The following is an 8,054-nucleotide window of genomic DNA, read 5'->3' as shown; positions in this document are numbered from 1 at the left end:
TGGACAGAGTTGTTGAGTTATTACACGTATATGTATTTTTCTTATAATTCATAATTCTATCGACACAACAAGAAAACTAGGTTTTACCGATGCAATATAAGTGTTCCAAAAATTAGAACAAGCATCGGAATCATTGTATCATGATGCAGCACATGATATAGCTAGGCGTGTTAAAAAAAAAATGCAAAAACCAAATCGAATTGAATTTTCGGATATCCAAAAACTGGTTTCGTTTCAGTTTAAAGAAAATTAAAAACCAAATTTTTGGTTCGGTTACCAATTTAGAAGAATATAGATTAAATTAAAATAAAAAATGTGGTTTATTATAAAAATATTAAATTTAAAAAGTATATAAAATATAAAATATAAAATTAAAACCAGTTCAAAACTGGTTAATTGGTTTTCACTAATCAGTTAACTGAAAAATCGATTTTCCCTTTAACTGGTTCGATTTTAGTTCGGGAAAATTCTTGATTCGAAAAATTGGTTCGGTTCACAAATCAGTTAACCAGTTTTGAACACCCCTAGACATAGCAAGCCACTTATACAACACACGTCGTTCTAAATCTGCTTTGCCCTCAATAACCAACCTTGTGATAAATATTTCAACCCCGAAACAAACTCGTGTTGTGTACCGTACTGAACTCGTGTTACATTTTGACATTAGATTTTAACCATTAGATTGAAGGAGTTAATATGCAACAAACAATACTAAAAGATTAATTTCTTGTAGACTTAGGAATTAAAAAAGAATTGATCTTACTTGTACCCACAATATACAAAATCAACTTGACCAATTGTAGCTCGTTAGGTAAACCAACTTTCCTCAAGCCTCGGATCCAACCCATTTCTCGAAACTTCGTTTGATGTTGATAATTCAACATTATTTGTCACCTTATTGTTAGTTGCACTAAATTAAGAGACTTAATTTGCAATGAAACAGACTCAAATTTTTCTTTATTTTCTCTGAAAAGTATAGTAAGAGATTCATGTTCTCCTTGGGGCTATTGGTCTAAAGTTTTTAATAATAAATTGGACAAAGAAATGAATGAGAAAATGAGATTAATTAATTATAAATATAATTAGACTAATATTAATTGATGTGTTACACTTATGAATCATGTTCGCATGATTTCATCCTTACTAGAATGCTTACATGAGCATTGCGTCTTTGGATTGTCTAGTGTGATTTTTTGGAGTTAATTAATTTTAAGTTCTTATCAATAATATAAGTTTATTAGAATAAAAATACAAGTTAATTATCCTCTTAGATTGTGAATTAGGGTAGGTTTTTGTATGCCCTTTTTGTCTCTGTAAAGTTATTTATAAGGGGCTGTTTGGATCGGGGGTAAATAAGATAACAGAGGTAATACTTGTTTATTTTGCAAGATTCTTGTATTTGGTTTGTAACTAATAAAATATTACGGTAATCTTTTATTGTAAATAGTGGTTATTATTGGTAATGTGAGGTGTAATCTTATTACCTCACTAGAGGCTGTTATTAAAACATTACTAGGGTAATATGATTTTTCTTCCCGTTTTGCCCTTAATTAAAAACCATTTCGACACAATTGCCCTCAAATGTCTACCAAATAACAATTACCCAGCCCTCATATATTTGAGAAATTAGCTAAAATACCGTAGCTACAAAAAAGCTTAAAAGTTAACAAAATACCCCCAGCCACCCAAGACCACTACCAGTCGTGACTCACCACTGTCGGCCGCCGGTGTCAGTCGCTGTAATGGTGTACGATCGACGGGATTTGGCCGATCATGTGTAAAAAACAACCAAATCTGGCGTTTCTATGGCCGTGAAAAGGCCAGATCTTTGGCTATGACATTTCACAGCCAAAGATCTGGCCTTTTCATTGCCAGATCTGTGGCCGTTTCATAGCCACATCTTTGGCTATGAAATGGCCATAGATCTGGCGGTGAAATGGCCATGGATCTGATCCATGGCCATTTCCAGCTTTGTCAACGCACAACCGGCCATATACGGCCAGTCGTGCACCATTCTATCGATTGCCAGCAGTGGTGGTTGGCTGCCGGCAGTGACTTGAGGTGGGTGGGGGTGATTTTGCTACAAATTAAAGTTTTATATGGTTGGGGTGTTTTAGCAAAATTTCAAATGTAAAGGGTTAAAAGAAATCATTAAAAAAAAAATAATAAAAAATACTATTATAAAAAGGAGGACAATTTAGAAATTTATATAACATACCCATTCATTTATCCTCTCACTAAACATATTATTCACCAATTTATTCGAACCAACCAAATTTTCTAAACATTCCCAGTAATCTTCAAGGTGATCTTTCTTTCCGTTAATATAATATACCTCTACAATAAAACATACCCCCCCCCTCTTAATAAATATGAATTCCAGTTATTGTCTATAAACATTAAAAGATTAATTTTTACCTTTTTTTTATTCGTTTTTAATTGTTAGATGATGTGAGTAAACTGTTCATCAACACAATTTGACGAGGTTCGTATTTTGAAAAATATGAACATTCCCAATAAGATAGAAAGAGAAAAGTTCTATCAGTTCCCATTCTTTTTCTAGTAAGCTCAATAGTCAATATTCATTGTTAGAAATTTGTTTGAATTGTTCAAAACTTCAAATCACACTGACTAATTGACAAAACAAAGTTAAGTTATACCTTGACTAAATTTAGAAAAATTTGTCTTAAAAAACCAGCTATAATTAATTGATGTGTTACACTTATGAATTATCTTCCCACGATTTCATCCTTATTAGGATGGTTACAAGAGCATTGTGTATTTGGATTGTTAAGAGCAAAAGTCACAATTGAAGGCGACAGATAACACTGTAGAGAGAATGAGTGGGGTTCGTGTGGGTGTGATTTGAATATTTTTGGCTCTTTTAGGGTTTGAATAAGAGTTAGGAGGAGACAAAGGAAGTGCCTAGAGATTCCAGGTGTTCTTTGTCTTTGTGCTGCTACGTTGTGTTTTGGTTATTGGGTGAAGGTCTCTCTTTCTTTCGGATCTCTCTCCCAATATTCTGCCTCACATTACTAAAGTATCCCAACTTTGTAAATTCTTCCATCTTTCTCAAAGTAGATGTTAGTATGGTAAACCACAATATTTGTGATCCAAAAGTTTGAACCCAAAAATTAATGAAAAGAACAAACCTTCTTTACCGTCCAAATAACCCTTTAGAGTTTGTATGTTAATACATTATATATTAGTTAGTATGAGAGTAACTATTCTCATTAATTTGTTATCTAAACTTTTATAAAATTAGTTAAAATGTCTCAATTGCATACATCATTTACACACTTTTACTTGACACTTATTATAATGATAAACAACTTGTTTCGCTGTGATCTGTCTTGAATCCTCTAAACTTCCACGTTTTATGACTTTATCCTCGTATGGGAAGAAGATCCATCGCTTTCTCGACAGTGCTAGCAAAGGTTCTAGGGAAGTCAGAATAGAAGAACACTCACCTTAAAGGTAGGCTTACTACTTAGATGCTTTTAGTAGCTATTAGCTTCGCACTTGGTTGTCCAATGTTTACTGTAGGCACGATAACTAGTACATTGTCTTTACCAATTCTCCTGTACTAGGGAAAAGTCATCTCAATGGTGTAAGCGAATACACAAACATCATATCAAGTGAAAAATGTGAGGAAACAATACATTAGAATTCACATATACAATGTATGGGGATGGGGGTGAATAGGCAATTGAGAAATTAGCTAAAACACCGTAGTTACAAAAAAGTTTAAAAGTTAACAAAATACCCCCAGCCACCCAAGACCACTGTTGGTCGCCTGCGTCAGTCATCGTAATGGTGCATGATAGGGCTGTGCAAAAAAAAACCGATAACCGAACCGAACCGAACTCGAATTTTCGGGTAATTTTTATAAGGTACCCCAATTTTCGGTTCGGGTATTGGTTATTTAATTTAAGATAACCGGGTACCCACTTTTATTTAAAAAAAAAAAAAAAACCCAGTTTTTAATTTTTTTTTTTTTACTTCAATTTTCAAAGGCAAAAGCCCCAAATAGGCAAATACATTGCCCTAAAAGTTAAAATTTCAGCCCGTCAGGTCCGACACTTTGCTCTTATCTCTCTCAAATTCTCATCTCTCTCAAATTCTCTAGTCTTCAGTTCAGCAGTTACACATTGTTCCTTACTGCTTCAGCCAAATTATTGTGTGAAATATCCCTGCAACATAATAATCGACAATTTCATAGAAGAGTGAATCTTTTATAATTAAGTGATATTTGAAAGGCAAAAAGAATATTAAGGATAAGAAAAGAGAAAAAAAAGTAGAAGAAAAGAGTAGTAGAGAGCCAGAGATTTGATTCTGTATTTCTATTTCCTTTCACATACTTCTTTGTTGCTGCTTCTTCAGTTGTAAAATTATTGAATGAAATACCCCTGATGGAATTGTTTCTTGTAAAAAATTTGAATGTTAATCAAATTCGGGTACCCGCAAATCGGGTATTCTAAAATCGGTTCGGTTTGCAAGTACCTTTTTAGGGGCACCCGAATATTCGGATACCCGATTTTTCGGTCGGGTACTCAGTTTTGCATAGCCCTCCTGCATGATCGGCGTGATTTGGCCGGTCATGCGTAAAAAAAAACCAGATCTGGCATTTCTATGGCCGTGAAAAGGCCAGATCTTTGGTTGTGACATTTCACGGCCAAAGATCTGACCTTTTCACTGCCAGATCTATGGCCGTTTCACAGCCATATCTTTGACCGTGAAATGGCCATAGATCTGGCAGTGAAAAGGCCATGGATCACAAGATCCATGGCCATTCCCGGCTTTGTCGATGCACGGCGGGCCATATACGGCCAGTCGTGCACCATTCTGTTGACTACCAGCGGTGATGGTTGGCTGCCGGCAGTGGCTTGGGGTGGGTGGGGGTGATTTTACTACAAATTAAAGTTTTATATGGCTAGGGTGTTTTAGCAAAATTTCAAATGTAAAGGGTTAAAAGAAATCATTCAAAAAATACTATTATATTAATATTTAAAAAGAAGGGCAATTTAGTAATTTATATAATACCCATCCATTTATCCTCTCAACTAAACATATTATTAACCATTTTATTCGAACCAACCAAACACATTTTCTAAACATTCACAGTAATTTTTAAGGTGATCTTTCTTTCCGTTAATATAATATACTCCTATAATAGAATATTATATGATCCAAACACCCCCTAAGGTGCAAGAGCCTTCCCCCTTCCCCCAAACATTATATGATCCAAACACCCCCTCATTAGAAGATTAATTTTTACCTTTTTTATTTTTAGATGATGTGAATAAATTGTTGATCAACACAATTTGACGAGGTTCGTATTTTGAAAAATAGAACATTCCCAATAAGACAGAAAGAGAAAAGTTCTATCCGTTCCCATTCTTTTTTCAATAAGCTTAATGGTCAATATTCATTGTTAGAAATTTGTTTGAATTGTTCAAAACTTCAAATCACACTGACTAATTGACAAAACAAAGTTAAGTTATACTCTCACTAAATTTAGAAAAATTTGCCTTAAAAAACCAGCTGTAATTAATTGATGTGTTACACTTATGAATTATCTTCCCACGATTTCATCCTTACTAGGATGCTTACAAGAGCATTGCGTATTTGGATTGTCAAGTGCAATTTTTTTTTCAACTCTTTAGATAGTCTTTTTGGAGTTAATTAATTTTAAGTTCTTATCAATAATATTAAAATAATTAAAAAAAAAAACAAGTTAAGTATCCCCTTAGATTGTGAATTAGGGTATGTTTTTGTATGCCCTTTGCTCCGTATAGTTATTTATAAGGTGCGAAACACCCCAACCCCCTTCTTTGTTTATAAATCTAAATTCCAATTAGCATCCATAAATATCAAAGGATTGATTTTACCTTTTTCAATCATTGTTTATTATTAAATGAAAATAAAAAAGTAGCAAAGAAAAATTGCAAAGAAAAAAAAGAGTATAGAAGTTGTGTTTCTCTATTCTTTTCACAAGAATTTTCAGTGTACAAGAAATCTTGGCTAGGGCTACAATTTATACACAAAGATACTTGGAGTTTCATACAATCTCCTCCATTGAACATAAGCTTCGGCTATCATTTTGTGGCCATCAGATCTGCAACTTGCATTGCCACTTGTGTTACAACTTGCAGTTTGTTAGAGAGCCCAAAAAGTGTTGTAAAAGAAATGGCGCCAAAACTCAACTTGCTTTGACTATTATGACTGATGTAAAAAGACTTAAAAACATGTCTTCAATTCATCCTTAGCTTGTATGAGTTTGCTTGAGTTGCAGCTTGCTTGCATGATTAACATCATCCCTCAAGCAAAACTTAAGCAAACAAAAATAGTCATCCCTTAAATTTGAATGTCATCCCTTAAACTTTACTCCTTGTGATTACTTTTCTCAGTTGTGTTTAGAGTTTCCTCAGACTATGAAGCTTGTCCTTGAGATTGTCCTTTAAGCTAAAAGTTAGAGGAAAAGCTAAACACATGAAGATGATCACGAAGAGCTTGAAACCGAGAGCCAGAGAGAGGCTTGGTAAAGATGTCAGCAACCTGAAATTGAGAAGCAACATATTGAACCACAAGACGTTTGGATTGAACAATTTCTCATACAAAATGCACATCAATTTCAATGTGCTTTATACGAGCATGAAATATGGGGTTTGAGGAAGGGCACCAGCACTGGTGTTATCGCACCAAAGGATAGGCAAACCAGGAATAGAAATGCAAAGCTCCTAGAAAAGGTTCTGAAGTCAAGCCACTTCAATAGATGTCAGAGCTAAAGCTCGGTATTCAGCCTCAGTGGAAGATAAAGCAACCACTTGTTGCTTCTTAGAGCCCCACTAGATCAAATTAGAACCAAGAAAAAGACAATACCCGCTTGTAGACTTGCAATCAGACATGTTGCTAGCCCAATCGGCGTCTATATAACCTTCAAGTTGAAGAGCGGAACTGCGACGAAAGGTCAGACCATGAGTTATTGTACCTTTGATATATCGGAGAACATGCTTGCAAGCCTGCCAATGGGTGATAGTTGGAGCTTTAAGGAAATGGCTAAGTTTGTTCACGACAAAAGAGAGGTCAGGCCTGGTGATGAGAATGCAAAATGTCATATTTACCCCTCTTAATGTCTAGTCTTTTATACTTATTTGTTTCCTAAATGTACTCATTATTATTCTATTTTGATTTAGGATGCAAACGGAGGCGTTAAATTCAAAACGAAACTAATTAGGTGAATTCGGACAATTTCAACATCGCTTCGTAATCTAGGAATAACTCTCTCATCTGAGCTCCGATTGAGATTATTAAAAATTCTATGGAACCCAAAGAAATAGATCTACAACTTTCATGTTTTGAGTTTGGAGAGATACTCGCTGCATCAAGGTTGTAATCGGGCTTGAAATTGACGCACCTGCCCTGCTGACGTTCTGGAACATTTCACTTTGTCATGCAAATCAATTAGGCAGTTTATTATTGGAAGTTTTGAAGACTTGGTGCATGCAAGTTACAGCTGGAAACACCACTTTCCTATTTTACATTAGGACTTTATTTTATTTTCAATTAATCAGATTAGGATAAATGTTATTTTAGGATATTATAATATTTTTAGGAGATTTAGGAGATATTCCAAATTTCAATTGGATATTTATAAAAAGGAGAGATCAGATTGGGAGAGAGAAGACGCACGCCTCTTTTTCTCTTTTCTGGAATTTTTCTCTTTTGAGTTTTGATTATGGCCATGAGCGGCTAAAACTTTCATAACTTGGTCGAAGGAAACGGAGGCCTCGGAATCAGTAAACTATGAGATCTAATCTTTTTTTTTTTTTTTTTGGTAGCATTCAATTTATGTTTTGAGTATTGGATGTTCTTCTATGCCTATTTTCATGATTGTTTCATTTAATTACTAGGAGGCCTACGAGTTGATTATTTGTTGCAATCTACTGCTAAGTTAGATTTCAAATCCGTAATTGTTTGATCCCTCTAACTTGTGAGTAATTAAGATTTAAGAATTTGCTGCATTAGGAATTATTAAATCTTAAGAAGAACAT

The sequence above is a fragment of the Pistacia vera genome, unplaced genomic scaffold, assembly GCF_008641045.1.
Source record: "Pistacia vera cultivar Batoury unplaced genomic scaffold, PisVer_v2 Contig906, whole genome shotgun sequence".
Lineage (NCBI taxonomy): Eukaryota > Viridiplantae > Streptophyta > Magnoliopsida > Sapindales > Anacardiaceae > Pistacia > Pistacia vera.
This window is presented reverse-complemented; position numbering follows the sequence as displayed.